Genomic DNA, 27,251 nt, shown 5'->3' with positions numbered 1-27,251 from the left:
AAATCAGAGGGTACTCCTCACTTGTAGTTTCACACTCTGTCTCTGGGGCTTGGTCATCTTCATCATCACTATTTGTCTGAATCTCAATTCCATCATTCGAACAGGTAATCAAACGCTTCGTCTTACACAGCAAGTCTCTTCCCAGTTGGGATATTGGACTTGAATCGCAGACTCCGAATTTGTGCAGTCCTTGAAAGTTGCCATTCTCATTTTGAACTGTATCTTTAATCTGGTTTGTCAAATACTGGTTTGCTACTCCCACAACCTGACTGTTCTCCCTGAATGGGGCAAATTTGGAACTTCTGCACTTCTCACTGTAGGGTGTGTAGCTCCCGTATCAACCAAGAATGAAACATTGTGACCCATAACCTTTCCCTTCACATAGGGATCTCTTTGATCTACTTCAAAGGAGGTTGCAAGCACACCTGGCTCCTCATCTGAACTGTCACTCGTCCAATCATCATTTATTCCAATCTCACTGTGTAATGGGAATTGGTGCACTGTGTTACTACTTTGGTTAACCCTCTGACCTGTGACCTGTTGAGAAAGCATCATATGTTGCTGTTCCATCAGGGCTTGAGGTATTTGAATTTGCTGTCTAGGTACCATGGGAATCTGCTGTTGGATTGGCTCCAAATGTGTCATTTGTACACATGCCATTTGCACCTGCTGCATGGGCTGAAAATTCTGCATTTGATTCTCATTATTCTGAAAGTTTGGATCAGGACCTCTCACTCTCGGTCCTCTCAGATTCTGGAATGAATTGATGTCATTATTCTGCTGAATGACACCTTCCTGCACCATCATCGGACACTGCTGTTTCCAATGTCCAACGGCTCCGCAAATATGACATGGCAACAACTTCTTCATTCACTGCACATCATTCTGAACCACTACAGTATTCAAGTCTGGACCACGATTCATATTTCCTCCATGACCTCTACCTCTCATCTAGGGCTGAAACATCATGTTTCCCTGCTGCTGTTGTGGTAATTGTTGCAGAAAATTCCCTTGCACCCCTGTTTGAGCTGCTTTAATCTACCTCACCATCACCTTTTCTTTCAGCTTTTTCTGCTTCAACGCAGTCTCATCACTACAGTATTTATCATACTGCAACACCTCATCAATTGGCTTTGCCAGCAAATCAAATGACAATTAATCATCTGGCTAATTTCGGGTCTCAACCCTTCCACAAATCTGAATACAAAATGGAACATGTTTTTCGCCTCAATTGTTTCTGTACTACTGTAATGCTTTCATGCCTGCAATATCTCTCATAGTACGCATGTATCGATTCCTTTGCTTCCTGAGCTGCCCTGTCAATCCTCTGCCAATCAATATTTTTGGGCGCAATTCTTGTTTTCAAAAACTCAATCACCTTATAGTAATATTTCATCAGCTCAGGAGATGGTGCACCTGTATTTTTGTCTCTCTCTGGTTCACGTGTTGGCCAATCTACACTCCTCTTACACTCGCCCCACAGATCAGCTGGAACCACTATCTCTAGTAATGTGTTTAAGTCCTCCCATCGGCACTTTGCAAGTTTCACAAACCTGTCTGTCTGCTGATACCACTCTACTGGCTTCTCTCTCAACTTTGGATATTCATTTGTAAATGACAGAATGCCACTTCTGCTCCACGGGACATGAACAAACCCCCCCCTGGAATATCTCTCATTGGTAAAAGTTTCACTGGATCCTTATCCTGCTGCACATTAGCAGTCAGCTCCAAAGAATCCCTTTATCTCTTGTCCCTTTTCTTTACCCATCTGCCTTCAGATTTGTCTAATGCTCTCCAGGTCTGGGCACTTTGAAGCAATTCCTTACGGTGTGCCTTCATTCTGGCAGATCTCATGTGTTAAAAAAATGTAGCCTCAAAATCTAATCTGTAACTCCTTTTCAAATGCTTCATTTTCTCTATTTCTATGCCGTATGTCTCTCCCAAGTCTGCTAGTTTTTGGTGTACATTGCTCACTTCTCTCATAATCTTCACTCTCATAATCTTCAGGCACACATATCTCAACTCTGCCTCTGTGTAGAATTCTAACCTATTCACCCACATAGTTCCCTCAATGAGTTCACCTGCTTCCATGCTTGGTCTAGCACAATTCACATACTCCTCTCCCTTAGAAGCACTCTGCGGGGTATTCAGCTTGCCTAACCATTCAGTCAACTGCTGAGCTGTCAATCCTTGCAACAAAATGTTACTTGCTTGGACCGGTGGCACCTACTGTGCAACTACATTCGGGGTCTGCGGTGTCAACAATTTCAAACTCTGGCTAACGTTTGACCCTGCCATAGTATCTGGAAGTGCTACAAATGGACAAAGGTCTAGCGATGATCTTGATCAGTCAAAAGTCTGTCCCACAGGAGAGACTACTCAAGCGTTTTCATTATGTTCTCCCCTCATTATATTCTGGGACATTGCTCCCTGTTCACCTACAGTAGGCCTCTTCTGCACAAATAATGGTACAGCTGGACCAACAGTAATAGGTAGCGATATAGCATCTGGGGCAGGTCTGGCACTTATGCTCTGTGGGAGAGTATCTCCCTTGTTTTGATTCATCATCGGAGTCTTATCTGACTGTTTCCCTGTTACTGGAGTAAATCTTGGCATTACCTGCGGCTGCACTTGGGGCAATAAAATTGGAGGTGGTTCAGTCTGAACCAACATCGGTCTCGGGTAAACCTGTTCCGTTGGCACCATTAAGTTCGAAGTTGTTTCAATAATGGGCACATCAGGATACATTTTCTGAACCTGTGTCACATGCACCTGAATTTGTACTGCAGGATTAGTAGGCACGTTAAGACCACTCTACATCGCATTCTGTGTCAGGCTAGCATTAACCTGCATCAGACTCATTGTCTCATTAACCTGTGTCAGAGCTGTGGGATCAGCACTGGCACTCGGACCACTCTCATATATTGTATATGGTGGAGGGCGATCTCTCCATAACTTTGTAAGAAACTCCTCATCGTCTGTTTCCTCCTCCACTGTTGAAGACTTTCTAGCCTCCCTACTCTTGGACGGGCATCTGTTAGTCTTCCTAGTAGCTTTCCTTCCTTCCTTCTCATTGTCCTGCGTAATTGCCGGAAACAACTTCATTCCGTGCAAAGTCTCCATCCTTCAAACTCTCTGAACAATATCCCATCTAGCCTCTGTTAGAGTCTTTTCTGCCTTTCTTGTCCTCCTCTCGAATTTCTATTGCTGTTGCTGTCTGGCTACTATCTCCCAAATCGCTAATGCTTCAAACTGTGCTAGTCTCAGAAGGGGCTTCGATTCATATAGCACCATCCTTAAATGCTCCAAAACCCTCAAATTGAACGTCCCATTTGTAGGAAATGCTAAATGCCCATCCTTTTCTGTCAATTTGCACCATTGTTTTAGCCAAAGACATGGCGCGACACCCTTCTCTTCTATTACAATGTAAGCTGATGTACCGTCTGGCGGAGTAGCCTCGCCTACACTCGTTGTAATATACGTATCTGCCTTTAAGGCACTCTTTAAAGCTTTGAAAAATGTCATCTTTTCGACCTTTTTTTTAATTCAAAATCATATCAGGAAGTTACTTTTAATCCCAAGATTCCTTTCACCCACTTTCTCAACCAATTGCCTCTCACGGAGGGCTGCCAATCCGTGCACAACCCTTCTCACTAACTAACCTATCCCAGCGCGGCTCCAATGACAGCACACTCACACGTTCTGCGGCTGACAAAGTCTTGTGGCTTGTCCTCTCAAACGCTGATTCGCACAAACTAATGCAAAAATTGCAAGCACCTTTGAAAAAAAAAAAAAATCTGCTGATTTACTACAGGAAAGGTAACACAATCGCTTCAGAAACCTTACAGATTTTTCACTGATGGCTCTTCCCGCACTTACAGCTAATCCTTCTTTCTCGGTCTCCCAGATTCGCAAGCCAAATATGACCTACAAATTTTACTCTCAACTGATCAATGCTTCTGTCGTGGTGCACAAAGGATTTGCCAAATCTCAGTCAAAATTTTCTTTCACTCATTTTACTGACATTCTGACTTGTTGACCACCCCGATCAACCTACTAAACCAGATAGATTACAACATAAAACCAAGTGTTTCATACACTTTTCAATATACTCAAGAGTCTTAGACCATGCAGGGTCCGTACATCAACAACCACGTGGACAATTTTTTAGCACAAAGCGCCACACACATGTGAAGTTTTACGACTTCCCTACTCTCACACTGCGGAGTACGCACACTCCTTCTATAACTTCCTTTGGAGTATGCAAGCTCCCTAAAACTCTCACAAACCTGACAATTCACCTGTGATTTGTATAAGCTGTGCAAGTGCAACCTACTTCATTCACACTGTCACTAGAATGCTGAGAACACCCTCAAACAACCATTAGCAGGATCCAGGATTCTGGGAAAGTCACTTCTGGGCTTAAGGGAACATCATTTTATCTCTAATTAGCATAATTGAAAAATAAAATCCAAATCTCAAAAATAATGAACTCTCAAACGACCAACTCAGCAAGCTTCTACCATCTCTGGGAACACCTATACCAAGCTCTTAGGGAGACAAACCTTCACCTCTCTTTACCAACACTGTTAACACCTGTTACTCTAAACCAGACGTCTATGATGAGCTCTTAAGGAAATGAACCATCAGCCTCCCTCACCGTCTCTGTTAACACCTGTTACTCTGTACCGGACGTCTATGTAGAGCTCTTAAGGAGACTACCCATTACCTCTGCTACCATCTCTGATAACACGTCTGACCTTAATAAGTAAACTTACAAGGGGACGCGAATAGGTTGATGAACCTTTTGACTCGCAATTCAGATGTTCTTACCATAGCTCCAGTACATAATCAATAACCAATACACAATAATCATCAACAATCAATAACATTGATAATCAATAGATTGAGTATTTGACACGCACCATGACCTTTCAGTCATGAATAACCACACCCTTTTAGTAAAAGTTAGAATATTTTTTTCCCTATATTAACAATGCTAAAGTCATGTAGATTAACCTCAAAATCAAGTGAAACACATACAGAAACAATACTGGCTGTCCAAAGTGGCGGAAGAAACATAATCTAATCAAAGCTTGAACTACAACACATTCTAAGGTTATGGTGCAAATCAATAACAAAGTCAACTGCGTCAAAGTAATCACATACATTACGTCTAGCAGAGAAATTCATCAAGCATTAATCCCTATTAGCATGAGTTCATTATTGAGGATGCTTAACTAACACCAGATTAGCATCAGCCTGTTGGGCTTCATGCAAAAAGATTTAGTAACACAAATTTGGAAGAACATCTAACTATGGCTATATCAAACAATGCAGTTGGTACCTAGAAAGAAAAAGCAAATACGCATAATAATCAACAGTCTAATTGATAATACCTATCCTCAGTGTGGATCAGCAAGCAGAGTCAGTCTTCGTTTCAGGACATCAGTCGATCAGCAAGGCATCAGGATTCAGCATCAATAGTTCAGAAAACACAAAGGCCCTCATTACAACCCTGGCGGTCGGTGTTAAAGCGGCGGTAATACCACAAACAGTCCGGTGGAAAAAAAAATGGAATCATGACCATGGCGGAAACCGCCAACATAGACACTTTAACACTCCGACTGCCACGGCGGTAGAACAAACACCGCAGTGGTAACCGCCAACAGACAGACAGAAGACAATGTACCGCCCACCGTATCACAAGAGGCCTATCTGCCACCTTTTCCGTGGCAGTACCAACGCGAACAAAAACACGTCGGAAACAGTACACAGAAGGGAAACCACTCACCTCTCCACACCCCACGAGGAACCAGGACGCCATGGAGCCATAATTGCAGATACTGCTGATGCTGGTCTTCCTTCGCTTCTATCAGGAGCACCAAAGACGGCGGCGATGACCACGGTCAGTACTACACCTACAACACAGGGGAGGGGGAGGGAAAAGAGAGTGACACACACACGCAACACTCACCCCCCCACCCTCACCCACAACACCATACACACAAATACATGCAGCAACATTGCACATACACCCCCCACCCCCTGGAAGAACGCAAGGACAATAGGAAATGATTTGAACAAATGTAATCATGTGAAATCTCATTATCAAAGTTCAAAATCCAGTAAATACAATTATGTACACCAACTACACAAGTCCGGATACTGCACCAATCATTGTCCGTGGACCACTGGGCCCAAAATGCATGGGCGAAGCCCACGCTAGATACCTGACTGGAAATGGAGAGAACACTGGAGGGGCATCAGATCAATATGAAACAGGCGCCTCAGGGGGAGGGGGGCACCTCAGCCAGATGAACACACAACGCCACTGCTGCACGAGGGGGCTCCATGCCCACTGCTTTATCCTGGGGAGTGCAAAGCCACAGTCTCTCAAGTCTCTCAAGTGGGTGGTTTGCCCACTGCTTAATCCTGGGGAGTGCAAAGCCACATTCTCTCAAGTCTCTCCAGTGGGTGGTTTGCCCACTGCTTTATCCTGGGGAGTGCAAAGCCACAGTCTCTCAAGTCTCTCCAGTGGGTGGTTTGCCCACTGCTTTATCCTGGGGAGTGCAAAGCCACAGTCTCTCAAGTGGATAACAGTCTCCACTGGTCCTGGAGGGGGCCTGGTGCCCAGAGTGCTTCATCCTGCCAAGGGCTGAGGTAGTGGATGTGATTCTCCACTGTTTCGGGAGGGGGCATGGTGCCCAGAGTGCTTCAACCTGCCAAGAACTGAGGTAGTGGATGTATCTCTCCACTGGTTCTGGAGGGGACCTGGTGCCCAGAGTGCCATCCTGCCAAGGACTGAGGTAGTGGATGTATCTCTCCACTGGTTCTGGAGGGGGCCTGGTGCCCAGAGTGCTTCATCCTGCCAAGGACTGAGGTAGTGGATGTATCTATCCACTGGTTCTGGAGGGGGCCTGGTGCCCAGAGTGCTTCATCCTGCCAAGGACTGAGGTAGTGGATGTATCTCTCCACTGGTTCTGGAGGGGGCCTGGTGCCCAGAGTTCTCCACGTGCAGTGTGGCTGGTACAATTCACTCACCTGGGTGTGCGTGGCACGACATTGGCAAGGTACAGGTAGCATGATACGCCATGGAGGCAGCGACATACCCCACACTGCTGCGGCTTCGCATTCCACCTGCAGGTGCCAACAGTGATGACAGTAATGCTTCATGGAAGCTGCCCAGGGTCCTGGAACTCACCACCAGCCTCGGACGACTGACCACTGTGGATGGTAGGCATGTCAGCGGTGGTGCCACTGTCTGAGGACGTCGTGGGGCCGCTGGCGGTGCTTGTGGTGGTGTCTGTGGTGGCGGTGGTGGCGGCAGAGTCTGTGGTGGCGGTGCTGGCGGCGGGGTCTGTGGTGGCGGTGCTGGCTGGCGGCGGGGTCTGTGGTGGCGGTTCTGGCTGCGGGATCTGTGGTGGCGGTGCTGGTGGCGGTGTCTGTGGTGACGGTGCTGGCGGGGGGCTGCCTGCGGGGCATGTGTCAGCACCTGCTGAGGGAGAAAGCAGGATGTCTCCTGCAGCCTCAGACGGCTGCCCACCGGGGAAGAGGCTGGGGACTGCCGCAGCAGCTGTAGACATGCTGGAGGCGGTGCAGGTGGCGGTGTTCGCCGCCGTACAGGTTGGCGTGGACCTGGACAGAAGGTGTGACACTGGTCCCTCAGTCTGTGCCACCATGCCCTCTCCTGACCTGCCCTTCTGTTTTTGGCACTTCCCCACCTTTGATGGTGGCGCAGTTGTCTTGCCACTATCCCCTTTCATTTTCGCTGACCCCTTGGTGGCTGGTGGTTTCGGCTTCTCCCTCCGGGATGTGGGCACCTTTTTCACCTTGGCAGGTGGTGGAATGTCCTTGCCCTTGCTACGTGGCACACTGACAGCCCTGATGGTTGGCGCACTCCATGACCCCGCAGTTGCTGGCACCACTGTGCCTGGAGATGTGGTGGCTGAGGTGCTGGGCTGGGACCTGGAAAGCCTGGCCTTATGGGAAGGACGCTGGGGGAGGTGTAGGGAAGAGGTCAATGTTAGCGAGGAAAAGTTTTTTAGACACACTGGGATGGGTAGATGGAGGGGGTTTGGGAGTGGAGGAGGAGGTAGTGGTTGTAGGAGGTGTACGTCTGCTGACTTTGGGTGAAGGTGCATGGGCTGGAGGCTGTTGTGAGGTGGATGGCTGTTGGGTGGGTGTGTGCCTGCGTTTGTGTACTATGGGGGAGGGCTCACACACACACTGGCAGAGGACACTGGGGATGTGTGAATGGTAGTGGGGGGTGATTGCACGTGAGCGGTGTGTGGTGATGGGCGTGCTGGTGAGGAGGTAGTGGCCTAGGATGTAGTGCATGCAGGTGTGAGTGGAGACGAGACTGGGAGGGAGGAGGGAGACGTGGAGGAGGGGGACACAGTGGAGGAAGTGGATGTTGGTATGTGTGCATGGGTATGTTGCTTGTGTGAGTGCCTGTGAGATGTGTGGTGCTTATGTTTGCCTGAGCCACTCTTGTGTGTTGATGTGTGTGCATGCTGGTCTGATGGTGTGCTTGGGATAGGCAGAGGTACAGGGGATTGGGTCTGGTTGGAGGAGGTTGGAGGGTGAGGCTGGACACAGGGACAATGGCTGCCATCAATGCTGAGGCCAGAGCCTGAAATGCTCTCTGTTGGGCTGCCTGGCCAGAATGAATGCCCTCCAGGTATGCATTTGTTTGTTGCAAATGCCTCTCAACACCCTGGATGGCATTCAGAATGGTAGACAGCCCAACAGTGAGGGATCTCAGGAGGTCAATAGCCTCCTCACTGAGGGCAGCAGGGCTGACTGGGGCAGGGCCTGAGGTGCCAGGGGCGAAGGAGATGCCCACCGTCCTGGGTGAGCTTGCACCGGACAGACGCTGAGGGGCTGCTGGGAGGGCAGTGCTGGTAGGGGGGTGGCAGCTGTACCTGTTGATGCGGTGGGCACAGAGGGCCCCACCACCGCAAGGGAGCTCCCATCAGAGGAGGAGTCGCTGTCGCTGGTCTCTGCTCCTGTCCCCGCTGTGGAGCTCCCCTCGCTCTTCGTCCCACTGGTGGCTTCAGACTCTGTAGCTTCACCCTTCAGGGCCAAGTGGGATACAGCTCCCTCCTGCTCCGGTGCCAATGCTCCTCCACCTGATGAGTTATTGCACACAAGAACAGGGAGACCACAAAAAGGGGGGGGAAGACAGAAGAAAGATATGTTCAGTGCACCGTTGGCAGACACAACAGACAGTGAGCAGCCCTCTGCACTACGCCATGCACTTATAGTTCCTAGATTTTTCACATTCCCATGGGGTAAGAGGCCTAAGCCCAATCGCTGCACACCTGGAAGTCACAGGATCCTGACTATGGCTCTTACAACTAGTGGGGTTGGGGTGCCACATTGCCTGCCTCACAAGGGACCTTGCCTACCAAGATCTCCCTGCCCTAGGGGAACCCAATGCCCACCTCCCCTGTCCAGACACCTCGTAATGTATGCAGAATCAGCTGAAGGACAGTGTACTCACCCCCTTGTGGCTGCTGTGATGCCATCTAACTCCGAATAGGCCACCGCCAGGATCCAGAACATCAGGGGGGTCATGGTGCAATGGGCGCCCCTCCCACGTTGGGAGGCCAGCCCCAGCTGGGCCGCCGCTGTCTTCTTGCTCCAGTGGCGCAGGTGCTCCCATCTTTTACAGCAGTGGGTGCTCCGTCTGTGGTAGACCCCCAGGGTCCAGACGTCCTTGGCGATGGCACGCCAAATAGCCTTCTTCTGGTGGGCACTGACCTAGAGGAATGGTACAGGGGGAAAGGACATTACTCACCCGGCCGGACCGTCATGCTCATTGCCCACCAGTTCCCACCCATGCCATGACGCACATACACTCACCAACCGCACATATAGGCCTCAGCCCCCCCCATGTATCTTCCAGCAACACCACTCAAAGCAGGCATTGCCCATTCAGCATGCTCACAGTATACTCACCTGTTTGTCTGGAGGACCGTACAGTTACGTGTACTGGGGGAGGACCCCATCCACTAGTTTCTCCAACTCCTCCGAAGTGAAGGCAGGGGCCCTTTCCCCAGACACTGTAGCCATCGTCGCTTCCAGACACAGGTCACAGCAGCACTTGCAGTGTAGGTCCTCTCCTGTTGAAGGTCAGGTATCAAGTGAGTGAACAGACAGAAAATGGCGGTGACGTCCGCGGCGGTGCGTACCGTCACCACCGGCGTACATCGTCATTGGCTCCTCGGACCCATAGGGCCTAATGTTAACCAATGCTGAATTGCGACGCGGTCTTCGACTGCCTACTGCGACGGTGTACAACGTCAGCGCAGTTACCTCATATCCCGTTGTCCCACCTTACAGGTCAGGCAGCCGCCATTTCAGGGGGCCACATGGCATTAATAATAACTGCGTCACACCTATCTAAGCCTGGAATACGCGCAGTTACAGGCACATTGCGGATTAATAAATTTCTGCAACTGACATTTTGTGATACCTTAGTGTTGGCTGACTCTCTGCTCGCTGTTCTCCTCCATAGGGCATGTCTGCTGGGGCAGGTGATGAGATAGCGGCCTCCTCTGGTGTACAGATCCCTGGTGGACCTGTCGACAATGGAAGAGAGACACATCATAGTCACATACAGACTTGATCGTGCAACAATCCAGGAACAGTGTACCCAGTTGGAGCCAGACCTGATGTCAGCTATCCGCCATCAAACAGGGATACCCCCTCTAGTGCAGGTCCTGTCAGTACTCCATTTCCTGGCAAGTGGTTCCTTTCAAACAACAGTGGCCATTGCATCAGTGATGTCCCAACCAACGTTCTCTAACGTGCTGTCCAGAGTGTTGTCTGCCCTGCTGAAACACATGTGCAGCTACATCGTGTACCCTCAGGTGGAGGATTTGCCCACAGTGAAAGGTGACTTCTATGCCCTGGGACATATCCCCAACATCATTGGTGCCATTGATGGGACACATGTGGCATTAGTACCCCCACGCAGGAGTGAACAGGTGTACAGAAACCGGAAGATCTACAATTCGATGAATGTGCAAATGGTATGTTCGGTAGACCAGTACATCTCCCATGTGAATGCCAGGTTTCCTGGCTCAGTGCATGACGCTTACGTTCTGAGGAATAGCAGCATCCCTTATGTGATGGGGCAACTCCAGAGGCACCGTGTTTGGCTAATAGGTGAGGCCAAGGACCCAATACAGTGTGAATAGGTGTCTGGGTATGGGGTTGTCCCTAAGGGTTAGTGTGTGTCTAACAGTTGTCCCTCGATATTTGCAGGTGACTCTGGTTACCCCAACCTGTCATGGCTACTGACCCCAGTGAGGAATCCCAGGACAAGGGCAGAGGAACAATGAGGCACATGGGTGAACTAGGAGGGTGATCAAACGCACCTTCGGACTCCTGAAGGCCAGATTCCGGTGCTCACCAAAGAAGGTGTGCCAGATCATCGTGGCCTGCTGTATGCTGCACAACCTGGCTTTGCGACGGCAGGTGCCATTTCTGCAGGAGGATGGGCCAGCTGGTGGTCTTGTGGCAGCTGTGGAGCCTGTGGACAGTGAAGAAGAGGAGGCAGAAGAAGAGGATATTGACAACCGGAACAACAATCATGCAATACTTCCAGTGAGACACAGGTAAGAAGACGTCACTGCCTCCCACATCTCATACTATTGTTGGAGCTAGCATAAGTCTGTCATTTTCACTCAGTGTATGGACCCTGACTTGTCACTTTGCCTTTCCATTTCACAGATGTGGGTCCCACTTTGTGCCCTTTGCTATATTTCCTCCTGGCCTACAGCTGTGTTACATCGGTATGTGCACAAGTAAATTGACATTGCTATATTCCATTTTTATTGCAATTACACATTTGTGAAAGCACAGACTGACACCAGATTGTTTTGTGATTGAAGTGTGTTTATTTCTGTGCTAATAAGTGGAGGGGGTTGTAAAATGGGATGAGGGGATGGTGGAGGAATTTCCATGGCAGAGTCCAGTCTATTTGTTTCACAAGTGCATTGTCCAAAGGGGCATAGGAAGTGGAGCAATGGCAGTTTAAGGATGGACAGGGTGACAAAGTGGGACGAAAGGGTGACATTCAGGGGGGTCTAATTTCCTGGCAGGGGGTCTTGGCAATGTTCTCTGTCTTTTTCCTGGATCTCAGGGACCATTTGCGGGGTGGTTCTCCATCTACAGGGAGTGGGGTGCTGGTGTCGTGTTCCTGTGTCGGTGCCGCCTGTCCACTAGCACCAGTGGAGGTGCAGGGCTGTTCATCGTCCAAGCTAGTGTCAGGGGCCCCTTGTTGTGCCACTGTGTCCCTCCTGGTGTTGACAAGGTCTTGCAGCACCCCTGCAATGGTGCACAGGGTGTTGTTAATGGACTTCAAGTCCTCCCTGATCCCAAGGTAGTGTTCCTCCTGCAGCCGCTGGGTCTCCTGAAACTTGGCCAGTACTCTTGCCATCGTCTCCTGGGAATAATGGTAAGCTCCCATGATGTTGGAGAGGGCCTCGTGGAGAGTGGGTTCCCTGGGCCTGTCCTCCCCCGTCGCACAGCAGTCCTCCCAGCTTCCCTGTTGTCCTGTGCCTCTGTCCCCTGAACCGTGTGCCCACTCCCACTGCCCCCAGGTCCCTGATCATCCTGTGTTAGTGGGGTTGCCTGGGTTCCCTGTAGTGGTGGACACACTGCTGATTGACGTGTCCTGGGGACAGAGGGATGGGCCCGCTGGGTGGGTGCTGTGCTAGTGTTTCCTGAGGGGGGTGGCTCTGTGGTGGCTTGTGACTGTGTCAGGGGAACCGACTGTCCCGAATTCCCTGATGGGCCGGGCTGGTCATCTTGATCCAGTTGTGAAGAGCTGCTGTCATCACTGTGGGTCTCTTCTGTGGGGGGACTGGATATGTCTGGCACCTCTTGTCCGGTGACATTGGGTAGGGGTCCTGTAGGGGTGTAAAAACATGATTATTGCATCTGCGTGTGCCATCGTGTGCAATGGGTGAGTGACCCTCTATTCCAGTGCTTGCTTTCTTGGCTTGGTCCTTTTGTGATAGTTGGTTTGGGGTCTGTGTGGGTATCTGGTATGGACATGCTTTGGTGATGGATGTCCATGCATTGGTGTTACATGCAGGGCTTGTTTTTGGGATGTGTGGGTTGTGTTGGTGGGGTATCTGTGGGTTGTTGGGGTGATGGGTGTGAGGGTAAGGGTGAGGTATGTGATGGCATGCAGGTAGGGTGGGGGATAAAGTAGTAAAGATTTGCCTTACCAGAGTCCAGTCCTCCTGCTTCTCCTGCGAGGCCCTCAGGATGCAGTATTGCCAAGACTTGTGCTCCTCCCATGTTGTTAGTTGTGGGGGAGGAGGTGGGGGTCCACCGCCAGTCCTCGTTACTGCAATCTGGTGTCTGTAGACCACGGAACGCACCTTCCCCGTAGGTCGTTCCACCTCTTCCTGATGTCATCCTGTGTTCTTGGATGCTGTCCCACTGCATTGACCCTGTCGACAATTCTCCGTCATAGCTCCATCTTCCTTGCAATGGAGGTGTATTGCACCTGTGATTCAAATAGCTGTGGCTCTACCCAGACGATTTCCTCCACCATGACCCTGAGCTCCTTCTCAGAGATCCTGGGGTGTCGTTGAGGTGCCATGATGTGGTGTGGGTGATGTGTGAGATGGTGTGCGTTGTGATGTGTGAGGGGATGTGTTGGTGTGTGTTGTTTGAGGTGCGTGGATGTTGTGTAAGTGATGGTGGTGTGTGTCTGTGGATGCTGGTGTTGTTTAAGGTAGTGTCGCTCTCTGGCCTGCTTTCAAATGTCTGGTAGAAAGGGTTTGTGGGTAATGTGGGTGTGTGTTTTATATTGGATTGGGTGTGTGGGTGTGGTGTGTGTATGTGTATCAGGTGTGTGTATTTCGAATTGTCCAATGTGGTGGTGTTTTGTATATGTGTGTGTATTTTGAGGGCAGCGGTGTGTACCGCCAATGGTTTACCGCGGTTGAAAGTCTGCCGCGTTGATTCATGGGTCGTGATAGTGTGGGCGTATTATTGTTGGTGTGACGGTGTCGGTTTTGTTATCGCCAGTTAATCACTGACCTTTGGTGTGGCGGACTTGTGTGGGTGTCTGTATTGTGGCGGATTCCGAGCTGTGGGTCGTAATACCTGGAGCGAAATTCAACGGCCGCAGCAGTATGTTGGCGGTCTTCTGCACGGCAGTAAGCGGGATTTACCGCCAGGGTTGTAATGAGGGCCAAAGTCTTTAAGCATTAAAGTTAAGAATGTCTCTTCTCAAGACGCAGGATGAGCAAGAACAAGCCTTTCGGCCAGCAAGAAAATTGGCAGTGAGCTGTCTTCTCTCAGTGCAGGTCCGTTAAGTCAAAACTACTAAAACTACTTCCCAAATCCCTATTGGTCAGTTAATCGCATGTTCCCACTTTGTCCAATAAAACTAAAACTTCAAATCTATGAATTCTATTATTACTCCGTTCACATGTTGTTGATTGGTTTGTCCTGCAATGTCCTCATCATCCAGCTTGTCAGGTAACAATATTGTTGCAACTTCCACTCTAGTCAGTATCGGTTTCGCACACATTACACATAAAATGTTACATTAGTAAGAACAGAATCTTCTAGCAGTCGATTCTCATGAGAAAGGTTCTCAGCTACGAGCACATAAGGCAAAATGGAAAATCACAGTTTAACTCTCTAGGACAGCTATTTATTAAACGTTAAGAAATACAGCTTTGACATGAGGCCTGACAAACTAGGACAAGACATTCGCTAAGTTAAGGCCCACAATTAATAAAGCTGAAGCATAATGCATAACCCTTAATATGACATACTACTACATTAGTCAAACATATATTCAACATTTCACAGTATTAAGTCTACTAATACGTACACTTTGTGAACATTGGCGGCCACTCTTCGTAATCACATTTTCAAATGCGTGCATTATTTTTCGACGTTATTTTATTTTCTACATAAGTCCTTTATTCAGAATACATGAACACTCATTGATAGTTTTTATTAATACACCTGCGCTAGCAGAGTTTGTGAGCAACCATGAAAGTCCAAGAGAGGAAGCTGAATTATTTTATTCCTCCAACCCCCATTTGTAACTGACATGATTCAGTTGGTTTGGAGTTTGTTTGTTTCCAGCTTTTAAATCTCTATTAGTGGAGGACTCGTAGATTTTTATCAGAGCACAAACACAAAATTCCAAAACTACCAGATCAATCGTGGCATGTAGTCATAAGCAATATGAATTTGTTTTGTTTCAACAACTACTTTGGCATCTTTTTTTCTTTCTTTCACCAAGTTGAATGTGGGTCTATGTCTGGAGGAGGCACCATGTCAAGCTATGGACAATTTAGTTGGTGGAAGAAGATACCCAGTTTTGACCCTGTCAGTCTTTTTCTCCAGGGGGCTCAGCTGCAGGAGACACCAAGCAGTCAAAAGGCAAGAATGCTAGGAGGCTCGACTAACCAGGGCAGCAGATAGTCTGTGAAAGAAAGTTGATATCGCTAATCCTATTTTACTCTTCACTTAGACGTAGAGGAGGAGTCAAGGTGCAGCTTAAGGGAGATGTTGCAAGGTGAGTGTATGTGCAGTGCAACCCAAATATCATAGTTCCATTACAGATGTGAATGTCCAGCCAGAGGTGTGGAGACACAACACTTTATCAATAACTGAAGAATATCCAAACATATTCACAGTACGAATTGGAATTCAAATAGTAACTAGGCCTTTCACTATGGACATTAAATACTGTTAACAATCATTAAATTGCCACGAACATCAGCACACAATCCTGCACTCAAAAGAACAAACCACAACAATTCAATTATTGAACTATCCATAAGTTAAAGCAAAGTTTTCAAGCATACAATGATCATAATCACTTGCTAATCAATGGAAAATGAAGGTTCACAATCTTTTGGCAAAATGCTATTACTTTGTTGTGAGTTGGTAACAATTACTGTTTCTGGTTCAATCAATCAGTCAATCAATCAATCAGTCGACTTGTAGAGCGTGACTTGTCACCCATGAGACTCCAGGGTCTCAGGGGAAGGGCCTGCTTTTCAGCGTCCTACACAACTCCTGTAGAGTAGGGGAGGTCCTGGGGTGCAGGAGGAGGCTGTTCCATGGTTTGGCTGTGAGGTATGAGTGTCTTCCTGCTTCCTGATGGGCCAGCAGTAGGGAGGCAGAGCAGAGGTGTTTGGAGTGTTTGTGGAATCTCATGTAGTGGTTAATATAGACGGATCTGGAGATGTGCAGAGCCTTGAACGCGAGAGTGAGGAGTTTGAACTGACATCTCTTCTGAACCAGGAGACATTGGAGGTTTTTGAGGTGTGGGGCGATGTGGGTGCAACAAGGGAGATCCAGGATGAGTCTTGCTGTGACGTTCTGGATTGCCTGTAGTCTTTGAACGAGGTGGGCCATGATTTCTACATGGAGGGTGTTTCCATAGTCCAGACGTCAGGTGATGTGGGCTTGAGTGATAGTGCATCTTGCATTTTGAGGAAGCCTCCCGAAAATATTGCATAACGTGCAGCATGAAGAAGTAGGAGGATGACACTACTTTGATTAGTGACCTCACGGTGAGTTTGTTGTCCAGGATGATACCACTATTCCTGGTGTGCTCAGTTAAGATTAGGGTGGGTTCCAGTTCTGTAGGCCACCAGGGGGTGTCCCAGGAGGAGTTGTCTCTGTCAAAGATAAGACTTTCGTCTGGTCTGTGTTGAACTCAAAGTAGTTATTTCTTATCCAGTTGACGATGCTGGTCATGCATTGGTGGAAGCTGGTTCTGGCGGTGGGGGAGTTTTCAGAGAGGGAGAGGATGATTTGCATGTCGTCAGCATAGGATATAATGTTGAGTCCATGGCCTCTGACTATGTTGGAAAGGGGGCCATGTAGATGTTGAAGTGTGTAGGGCTGACTGATGAGCCTTGAGGGACCTTTTGAGATGAAGGGCGGAAGGTGGACTTGTGTTCTGTCAGTGGGAAAGGATGTGATTCAAATAAGGGCCGCACCTTGGATGCCTATTTTGTGAAGTCTGGCGATAAGCATGTGGTATGGGACGGTGTTGAAGTCTGTTGAGAGATCTAGGAGGATAAGGGGGCTGTCTCTCCTTTGTCAAGGAGGGCCTGGACTGGGTCTTTGGACACAATCATGGTTGTCTTGGTGCTGTGGTTTCTGCAGAATACAGATTGGGATTTGTCCAGGATGTTATTGTGATCCAGGTAGATGGTGAGTTGTTGATTGATGGCTTTTTCAATGACTTTGGCAGGAAAGGGAGCAAGATGATGGGTCTGTAGTTGAGTTGGGGTCTGTTTAATGTTTCTTCAGCAGGTGTTTCGATTTCTGCGTGCTTCCAGTCTTATGGGAAGGTGTCAGAATCCAGTGAGGTGGAAAATTCTCTGCTGATCCTGGATGCTCCTACTCTGAAGATGTGGTGGGGGCATGGGTCAGATGGCGCCCTTGAGTGGATTGATTTCATCATGTTGATGGTGTCCTGAGTGCTGAGGTGGTTCCAGGTGGATAGCCTTGGTGTGGTCGAGTGTGGGAAGGTATGACCATTAAAAATGGCTTCAGACTTGAGTTGGGGGTTGAAGTTTCTACAGCTTTTGGTGATTTTGTTGTGGAAGACATCTATGAAGCTGTCTCATAGGTCCTGAGAGGGAGAGATGTTGCTTGTCCCCTTTGTGGGGGTGGTGAATTTATTGGCTATGCAGAAGGGTTCCTTACTGCCATTGGGGTTATCTTCAATGCGCAATGCCAGGGCTTTCATTTTTGTCTCGTGTAGTTGGCGGTGGTATAGGTCAAGAGCTGATTTGAAGGTGGATCTGTCAACTGGGTCTTTGTTGGTGGCCACCTTCTTGCTAGGTGCTTGCAGTAGCGCTTGGCTGTCCTGAGGTGAATCTTCTGTATTCGTGGTTCTTGATGGGGGCAACAATGTTAGCGCAGTCAGTGTACCAGGTATTGAAGCTTCTGACATTGTCATTCATATTGTTGTGGAGTTTGGGATGGTTGAGGGTGAAGGTCTTGGTACATTTGGCCTCTAAGACCTTGTACTAGCTGCGATGGGTGACGTTGGGTTGCGTTGGGGGAGGACTTAGGAGTCATGATGATGAAGTGGATGATGGTGGTACGTCCATGTGAGTTCAGTGGTGTTGCTGTATTTGATGCAGTCGCTGTAGGTGAATATGGGGTCAAGTATGTGTCCTGAGATATGTGTAGGGTTGTGTACAAGTCGGACGATGTCAATGTTGTTCAGGCTGTCGAGGAGGTTGGCGGAGTTAGGGTTGTTTATGTCATCGAGTTGGACGTTGAGGTTGCCCAGGAACATGTAGTCCTTCAAGACGATGGCGAGGGGGGTGATGAAATGGTGATAAGGCTGCAGAAGGTGATAAGAGGTCCCAGTGGACGGTATGTGAGGGTTCCCCTAATGATGGATGTCTCACCCATTTGGATAGTGAAGTTGAGGTGTTTCATGGCTGGGATGGTGTCATCTGTGGTGGTGGTGCATTTGATGAAGTCTGTGTGGATGATGGTGATTGCTCCACCTGACTTGTTGATGCGGTCACGGTGGATGATTCTGTATCCTACTAGTATGGAGGTGGCCATGTCTGGGGCTGAGGTGGGGTTAAGCCAGGTCTCGGCTAGGAAGATCATGTTGGGCGCAAGAGAGCTGTTAATGTCCCATACCTCAGTGGCATGTTTGCTGAGTGAGAGAGCATGGAGGAGGATGCATGCAAGCTGGTGTTGGGTAGCTGGTGTTGCGCATCGAGTGGGCTAGGTGTTGCTTAGAGGGGGTGGGTATGTGCGTGTTGTGGCAGGTGAAGTGGCAGAGGGTGCAGGTGAAAGGTCCTACCAATGAATGTGAATATGAATGCCTGAAATTGTGCTTATGGATGCCTACAACTATACAGAAACAAAGCAGAAGCAATGACAAAGTGACAGACAGTGTGCATGGAAAATCTGTAGAATAATACGCCAGTGTTTTGGAGTTCAAAAAGTGTTTAGGGCTCTGGTAGGGTAAACCTATCTCCTGGGTTTAGGATTAGTGGTTTTGGCCACCCCTAAAATAGGTATATTGCACTACCTGGGGCTAAAAGGACTTCAGGTTATTGGCTCTACGCACTGAGGGAGCAGATTTGATGACAATGGGAAGACCACTCTTTCACCGAAAGAAGTAAGTCTAAAGGTACGAACGGCTTCTTTCAGCCCACACATATCTCTCATGATCCGGCAAGCTATCAAGTCAGCCATGTGGTGGAGCAAGCAAAAAGCAGCAGGGTCAATTGAACAATTTAATAATAAAAGATGGTGCAGTGAGGAGGCGCACTTGCTAGACAGTTACCTCTCAGGCTACTTGCACTTATCTGAGTATTGAGAAGTCTTTTTTCAGTCTCTGATGAAAGATTTCCCTAAAGGCAAGGCCAGCAGCAATAGAGAAGACCAGCAGGGCTTCAGCAGCGTCTTTCAGGTTTGTGGAAGTGGGCAGCACTCATTTCCGCAATCAAGCACCATCAGAAATGCCATTCACAGATGTCCACATCCAGAAGTGTTCAACAACCTGGAGAGGAGTCCCAGCTTGTTTGTCCAATTTCAGGCAGTGAGATCAAATTACTGTATTAACAGAATCAGTGCATCTTCCTAGATTAAAAAAAAATCCAACAAATCAGGTTGTAGTATTGTTTTCCTTAGTAGAAACTTTTCCTGAAAGACTCTTTCCCATGATGCATTTCGGTGATCATCGCCATTATGCAACTTACTAGGTACATCTTTTAGGGACCTGCTCTAGTTGAAACCCGCATGTATTCTTTTTTGTCAGCGCTGGAAACCAAGTACAGCAGAGTAAGAAGTGGGAGATGAGGTTGACCTTTGTAGACGATAGAAACCCTTAACTTTAATCTTTGCAAAAAGAAATGTTCGTGATTAGCTAAGGGTAACCCTAACAGGTTTCCCGGTGGTATTTGCTATGCATTTAATGTACACACATATGCTGATGATTGCTATCAGTAGTGATAAAAGGTATGCCCATAACGTTTATGAATACCCAAAAAATAACAAACACGAAGGCACTCCATTAACCTCAAGCCTAAGGACTTAAATTACACAGAGAGGCCAGTAGGTAGCCCCAGTGTGTGTACCTGCTGCACCTCATAGTATCAACAGCCAGGGCTCCTGCAGAGGTCTTTAGATGGGGCTACCCCAGGAGGTTACCTGGTGGTAGACTAACGAAGAGACTCTAGTTCAGTAAAGGGTGTCTCTGAGGAGCTATTCCTTCAAACATTGCAGAGGGCCAACATCACCTCTGTATCACAGTCACAGCAGATGATTTTCTGTGGACTGGTAGTTGCCCAGGACACTAGTAGTCCCTCAGGGTTAAAGGAGTGTGCGTTGTTTCCACTGGTAATGTTACAGATTTTTGCCCTTTAAGAAGCTTCTCAATTTACCTTTTGCCTTTGTCTAGGCACTTTTTTTCTATACGTTGGGAAATAATTTTGACTTTAATCAAGCCAGGAAAGCTGGAAAACGTATGCAGATTTTTTCTCTCCAAATGTATCTTTTACCGGGCTTTTAAAAGCATAGAGACAATCATATGCAGATTTTCTGTCTGCATGTTTACCTTTTGCTGAGTTTTTCGATGCGCATTGGTATTGCCCAGGAGATGCAAGCGCATCTTCCGTGAAGATAATGCTGCACAGTACAATTTTTTACCGCCAAAAATATATTGGATCTTACTATTGCAGAAGTGATGATTTTCAAGTGTATGAGGTAAGGCAAACAATTTGCAACCTTTACACAGTTGCAAAAGTTCCATTAATCCATTGCAGAAGTTGGAAAAAAAATCTTTGTACAACCCTTTTCAGGGGCAGTGGACAGGGCATACGCTCGGCTCTGGGCGAGACTACTAGTAATACTAACCACCTAAGCTCAAGGACGTTATGTCAAGCCCACGTGGCACCCTTTATTGGAAAAACATAACAGTAGCTTTCCCGCACACCACACAACCAATCATAAAAAAACCTAATGGACAACTTTCAGATTCATTAAAACAATTTCTCTCTCTAGTAGGGCAGCCTCCTTGATAACAGTAGGTAATCTTTATTGCCAATTAAAATCTTTGCAGTATGCATCAAGTTAGTTTTAAAAACCAATTGATAATCATTACAAATCGATCCTAAAAACAACCACCATAGCCCAAAATTCCCCAATTATCCTTTGAACAGAGAGAATGCAACCTAAAGTTCTTATGCATGTAAAGTAGACTAACGTGCGCCCGCCGTGAAACTGGATGGCGACACGTCGGGCGCCTCTGCAGTGAACCGGGTCCCCGAAGCCAATAAACACTTGCGGACGGGGCCGCCCTTGCAGGCAGTGTGTAACCGGGACAAAGAAACAAGAAGGAGGTAAAATCAGGCAGGAAAGAGGTGCCAGTCCCCGGGGGAGAGCGAGAGCAGCAATGCAGGATGTGTTGGACCGGGCCACGAAGAAGCAGGGTGGGGGCCAACTTATACTTAACTACCTGCATGAGTACGAGAGACGCGGTAGTTAGTCCCCAATTCAAGGGTAGGTAGCCTAGTTGAAGCGGAAGTGGGACCCAGGAGATAGCAATGTCATCTTGACCTACTTAAGTGGATGATAAAGAACTGACCAGCGTGGCCATATACAAATCCCGAAGCCTCATATTGGGTGATAGACCTTGGCAGAGGTGGGGGCAGTGACTGGATGCTTCACAAGCCTCCTGTCTACTCATTAGCCTCATTAACATTAAAACGTATTGGTAGGCCAGGGAGGGCAGCTCAGGGGCATATGTTACACACTGCTTCCTGCGCAGCAACAGGCTATGGGTATGACCACCACAAGGGCCATACCTACTCTTCTGAGGACACGTTAATGAAGGCAAACATATAAACGAGTAGGCAGTGGGGCCATCGCCCGGTGAGCTAAAGGCGTGGTGTGATTTCCCCCCGGGTGTTGGAACGCCACAGCACGAGCCCCCATTAGGGAGCCACAAGTGGGCAGGATGCACCTGTCGCGGCGATGGCCAAACTAGGTTTCGGTGCAGTTTGTGGGCCCTCCACCTTCACCCATTTTCATTGTTCCACATTCCCTTTTGTGTCCTGAATCTGGGCTGAGACCCCGATACACTAATGCTACTGGGGACCTGAAGTCCTGACTGCATGTGATTGCCCATAAGGTTATGGTCGGGTCTGGCGGGTCAGTGGTAATGCCAGTCGCTTCAAGGTGAAGGCAGTACCCAAGTCCAACTGTGCACTATCGCTAAAGACAAGCCACTGCCCAATACCAAACAGAGCACCCTACACAAATACACTCAGTCCTGGGGGGAAGAGGAGGCCTGCAGCACTGCCTGAGGCAGACAGTCATGAAGACTCAATTCCAGACACTGACACCTTATTGGCAGTCATCAAGCAGTCATGGGATGTACTCAATGCCAAGATAGGTACAGTGGGCTTGCTGCAGCGCCACAAAATCCTAGCTATTACTTAAACTGAATAGTGGATTCTGCGCAAGAGGTCAACGGATCGAAGCAACATAGGATTGAGGGGATGTCATCAATGAGGAATGTAAGCATCAACAATAATCAATATAATCAATGATTTTGAACCTCAAACAATGACCACACCAGTTTATTAAGAAGAAGTATAAAATGTATTTCCCTACATTAACAATCCTAATTTCACGAAAATAACTCTCAAACACAAATGGTAAGCCTATAGTATTAATAATGGTTGATTAGAATGCCTAATATATCTGAATTTAATCAAAACAGTCAAACAAATAATCTCTAAAATAATAACACTAATAAGCAACACCAAAATCGGTAATAATAGCAATGTATACATTATAACAACATTCAAAGAGTGTCAATATAAATCTTGAGCATTCAGTATTAATACCCTCACTAACCACAAATTAGCATCAACATGTTGGGCTTCATGTAAAGGAATTTAGAAACACAAATTTAGGAAAAACTTTCTAATTCAGGTTATTATAAAAAACATCATTAATATGCAGCAATCAGATTATAGGTTGCAGCTTGTACCTGCAAAGCAAAAGAGATACATATAACATTAAAAAGAAATATGTTACCCTAATCAATAACAACATGCAGACTACTTCAGCGAGGGGACACCATCAGGTATGTCTTCAGAAGACTTGGGCCTAACATCTGCTAAACCCACACTGCTAATATGACTCGAACCATCAACAGGAAATTCTCAGGTCTCTATCACAAAGTCACACTCATGGAATCTCTCTAAAGGTTGTTATACTAATCTTTAAAAGGCTTATGATTGGTCAGTTCATGGGGTGGTTACGTTTCGACCAATTACAATTCTAATTGATAACCTAAAATACGACATCATCGCATTAACCAGGATATGTTCTCAACAGTAACTTTTCCTCTTCCATCTCGTCTGTAACTTTCTCACTTGCTACATTCACTTCCATCCTTGAGGAAGAAACCACGCATTAGTAACATTCTCAAACAACAGAACATTCAAATTATTGAATAATTCAGTTAAACATGACCTTGTAAGACATAATGCAGCAACCCACTAGCGGTAGCTGTGGACACATCTGTTAAATCATCAAGTGCACCTTTATATAAGTGTTAGACTCTTCATCCTTGGTGTGGGCTCCCTTAACTTTTTGCCTCTGTTTCCCAGGTTGTTGATGTGTGCTTGACTCTGTTTTTGCTGTTTTTGTTACTCTGGGCACTTTACCACTGCTAACCAGTGCTGAAGTGCAAGTGCTCCTATACACAATGTATATGTAATTGGTTCATCCATGATTGGCATATCTGATGTACTAGTAAGTCCCTAGTACAGTGCACTAGAGGTGCCCAGGGCCTATAAATCAAATGCTACTAGTGGGCCTGTGCACTGGTTATGCCACCCACCTAAGTAGCTCTGTAATCATGTCTCAGACCTGCCACTGCAGTGTTTGTGTGTGCAGTTTTAACTGTAAATTTGACTTGGCAAGTGTACCCACTTTCCCAGGCTTAAACCTTCCCTTTTCTTACATGTAAGGCACCCCTAAGGTAGGTCCAAGGTAGCCCCAAGGGCAGGTTGCAGTGTATGGTTAAGGTAGGACATATTGGCCCTCATTCTGACCTTGGCGGGCGGCGGAGGCCGCCCGCCAAAGTCCCGCCGTCAGGTTACCGTTCCGCGGTCGAAAGACCGCGGCGGTAATTCTGACTTTCCCGCTGGGCTGGCGGGCGGTCGCCTTCAGACCGCCAGCCAGCCCAGCGGGAAAGAGGCTTCCACGATGAAGCCGGCTCGGAATCGAGCCGGCGGAGTGGAAGCTGTGCGACGGGTGCAGTTGCACCCGTCGCGTATTTCACTGTCTGCGCAGCAGACAGTGAAATACATGTAGGGGCCCTCTTACGGGGGCCCCTGCAATGCCCATGCCAGTGGCATGGGCACTGCAGGGGCCCCCAGGGGCCCCGCGACCCCCCCTACCGCCATCCGGATCTCGGCGGTCCGACCGCCGGGATCTGGATGGCGGTAGGGGGGGTCGGAATCCCCGCGGCGGTGCAGCAAGCTGCGCCGCCGCGGAGGATTCAATGGGGCCGCGGTACACTGGCGGGACCCCGCCAGTGGTGCCGGTCCGACCGCGGCTTTACCGCCGCGGTCGGAATCCCCATTGGAGCACTGCCGGCCTGTCGGCGGTGCTCCCGCGGTCCTCCGCCCTGGCGGTCAAAGACCGCCAGGGTCAGAATGACCACCATAGTAATGTGTTTTATATGTCCTGACAGTGCAATATTGCTAAATTCGTTTTTCACTGTTGCAAGGCCTGTCCCTCTCATAGGTTAACATAGGGGCTACCTTTAAATATGATGAAAGAGTAGATTCCTTTTGGGAGCGGACAGACATGTGGAGTTTGGGGTCTCTGAGCTCACAATTTAAAAATGCATCTTTTAGTAAAGTTGATTTTAAGATTGTGTGTTTGAAAATGCCACTTTTAGAAAGTGAGCATTTTCTTGCTTAAACCATTTCTGTGACTCTGCCTGTCTGTGGATTTCCTGTCTAGGTCAGTTTGACAGTTGGGCTGGTTGCACCTCTCACTAGATAGTGACACAAAGGGAGCTGGGGTGTAGTCTGCATATCCCGATGAGCCATCTGTGCTAGGAGGGAGGGGAGGAGTTGTCACTCACACCTGAAAGGGCTGTGCCTGCCCTCATGCAATACAGTCTCCAACCCCCCTGGTGTGTGTTTGGGGCCTGGCCTGGACAAGGCAGGATTTCACAATAAAGTGAGACTTTCCTTTGAAGTAAGCCTACTTCAAAGGGCAAAATGAGTGTAAGAAGGGCACCCCAAACCATAGACTTCAGGACACTTCTGGAAACCAAGAGGAACCTCTGCCTGGAGAAGAACTGAAGAGCTGAGGAAGAAGAGCTGCCCTGATGTGACTGTGCTTTGTGGAGCTACCCTGCAGTTGCTGCTTCTGCCTGTGCTAAGAGACCAAAGACTGGACTTTGTGTTGTCTTCCTTCTTGTGAAGATCTCCAAGGACTTAATTTTGAGCTTGCCTCCTGTTGTTTGAAGTATCAGGGACAAAAAAGACTTCTCTCTGCCAGCACCTGGAGTCTCTGGAGAAACTCCTACTCTGCCAAGTGGTGCCCATCCAGTTCCTGGGACCCTGAAAGGAGAAGTTGGCAGCCGAAGAGTGAGAAATCCACGCAAAGACCACCGTGCGGGGAAAAGATTGACGCAACTTCGATCTGTGGCTAGAAAATTAATGCGCTGCTGGCTTCACAGCTGAAAATCAATGCTCGCCTGCAACGCGACCTGAAGATCGACGCCCGGGGCTGGATAAAAGATGCACATCGTCACTGAAAGAGGCTGGTGAGATCGCAAGCCACGCTGCATCGTTTTCAGATCATTGTGCGGCTGGATTTCTGACGCAAACACTGCTGGGCATGTAAAAACAACGCACGGCCTGCCCAGACCCAAGAGTGCTGACCGGATTGATGCATCGCTCTCCTGCGGAGAGAAGAAACGACGCACGCCGACCCGACTAACGGAGAAACGACTCAAGGTCTCGCGTATGAGTGATATTGATGCATCTCAAGCCCTTTTTGAACCACACTCGCCCGTGCGGGGTTATTTTTGACACACCCAGGGTACATTTTCATGCTAACATGCATGTTTAAAATTACATGAAGACTCTTTTTGCATTTTTAGTGATAACTTGACTTGTGTATTGTGGATTTTTATCGTTTTGGTCTTGTTTTGTTTAGACAAATATTTTCTGTTTTTCTAAACCTGTGTTGTGTCATTTTGTAGTGTTTTTATTAAGTTACTGTGTGTGTTGGTATAAATACTAAATACTTTACACCTAGCACTCTGAAGTTAAGCCTCCTCTCGTGCCAAGCTACCAATGGAGTGAGCAGGGGTTAGCTGAGCGTGACTGTCTTTACCCTGACAAGAGTCAGGTTCCTTGGTTGGACAGGGGGGTTACCTGACTGCCGACCAAAGACCCCATTTCTAACAATAATGGAAAATAACCACAACATTTAGATTGTTTTTTCTCAGTTAGGAACAGAAATGAACTGTGGTGACTATTTTCAAAAGTCACCAGTTTTACACGTTAATTCATCATGTAATTTGTATACTAAAATCATTAATAAACATGTTAGAAAATTCACACTCTCCCAATCTCAATGGTCAGATTGCTCTGTCATGACCTAAGGAATGAAGTGAGGCAGAGGCCCGAGTCTCGGGGTGGAAGATTCAGTCACATGCTTGCAACACATGGGGGGTCATTCTGACCTCGGCGGTAAAAGGCTCCTACCGCCGGTCAAAAGACCGCCATTCTACCGCCGCAGCCGCGGAAAGCCGCCATGGTCATTCTGACCAACAACTGCCAAGCCGCCAAAAACCCGACATCCACGGAAGGCCGCCTCATCAGCGGGCAGCGATAAACTGGAGATGACCAAACCTCCACCGCCACGCCAACACAAACACGCCCATGCCATTACGACCCACCAATCCACGTGGCGGTCTTTCAGCCGCGGTATTCTATTGGCGGTACACACCGCCGCGGTCAAAATACACACCCAGGCTCCAAAAGCCAACCACATTGGACAATTTGAAATACACACACCTGATACACATACAAACACCACCCCCACACATCCAAGCAACTATAAAACACACACCCACATCACCCACAAACCCCCACTAGTTGGAAATCGGAGAGAAGGCGAGAGAGAGAGAGAGAGAGTGAGAGAGA

Source organism: Pleurodeles waltl, chromosome 8, assembly GCF_031143425.1.
Source record: "Pleurodeles waltl isolate 20211129_DDA chromosome 8, aPleWal1.hap1.20221129, whole genome shotgun sequence".
In the NCBI taxonomy this organism is placed as follows: Eukaryota; Metazoa; Chordata; class Amphibia; order Caudata; family Salamandridae; genus Pleurodeles; species Pleurodeles waltl.
The sequence above is the reverse complement of the archived record's forward strand: the minus strand, read 5'-3'. Positions refer to the sequence as shown.